Genomic DNA, 1,128 nt, shown 5'->3' on the forward strand with positions numbered 1-1,128 from the left:
ATGACATTCAGTCAAGCATTCTTCATCCGGCTATCCAAGCTAACACCTTTGAAATCAAGCCGGGCACTATTCAGATAGTGCAGAACTCTGTTTCTTTCGGAGGAGCTGCGACTGAAGACCCCAACATGCACATAAGGAATTTTGTCGAGATCTGCAGTACTTTTAAATATAATGGTGTGATGGATGAGGCTATCAAGCTGAGGCTTTTCCCATTCTCACTGAGGGATAAAGCTAAGGACTGGTTACATTTTGAACCAGCTGGGTCCATCACTACTTGGCAAGATCTTGCACAAAAGTTTTTGGTGAAGTTTTATCCAATGGCCAAGACTGCTGCTATGAGGAGTGCTCTTACTCAGTTTGCGCAGCAACCTACAGAATCTATGTGCGAAGCTTGGGAATGCTACAAGGAAATGTTGAGAAAATTTCCACATCATGGAATGCCCGATTGGATGGTGATCACTGGTTTCTATAATGGTTTAAGGGCCCAATCTCGGCCCATGCTCGATGCAGCAGCTGGAGGCGCCTTGTGTACCAAAATCTATACTAAGGCTTATAATCTTATTGAGACTATGGCTGCAAATGAGCATTAAAACCCAACTCAAAGGATGATGCCTGGGAAGGTAGCAGGTATTCTGGAAGTCGATGCAGCCACCGCTATTGCAGCCCAGCTCCAAGCGTTGTCTATGAAGGTCGATTCTCTAACTACCTATGGAGTCAATCAAATAGCTATGGTATGTGAGCTTTGTGCAGGTTCTCATGCTACGGATCAGTGTTTTCTTGTTAATGAATCTGTTCAGTATGTGACCAATTATCAGCGACAACAGCAGCCTGTGCCAGCTACTTATCATCCTAACAACAGAAATCATCCAAATTTCAGCTGGGGTAATAATCAGAATGCTATTCAGCCTCCATATCAGCAAGGTGTGAGTAAACAGTTCAATCCACCTGGATTCCAGCAACCACAGCAGTATGCTCAAAGGCAATCATATCCTCAACAGGGAGGTGCAGCTGCACCCACTAGTGCTGATTTTGAGGAACTTAAGTTGTTATGCAAGAGTCAGGCGGTGTCGATCAAGACCTTGGAAAATAAAATTGGTAAAATAGCCAATGCAGTGCTCAATCGCCAAC

The 1,128-nt window shown here is 44.3% G+C and overlaps 1 non-coding gene across 1 annotated transcript; it reads right to left on the reverse strand.

Moving 5' to 3' along the window:
• Positions 1–332: 332 nt before the first annotated feature.
• Positions 333–439, reverse strand: LOC141694350 (small nucleolar RNA R71). The gene has a single exon (XR_012563664.1). It is a non-coding gene; the product is annotated as a small nucleolar RNA R71 (small nucleolar RNA).
• Between the last annotated feature and the right edge of the window lie 689 nt (positions 440–1,128).

This window comes from Apium graveolens, chromosome 10 (assembly GCF_009905375.1).
Source record: "Apium graveolens cultivar Ventura chromosome 10, ASM990537v1, whole genome shotgun sequence".
In the NCBI taxonomy this organism is placed as follows: domain Eukaryota; kingdom Viridiplantae; phylum Streptophyta; class Magnoliopsida; order Apiales; family Apiaceae; genus Apium; species Apium graveolens.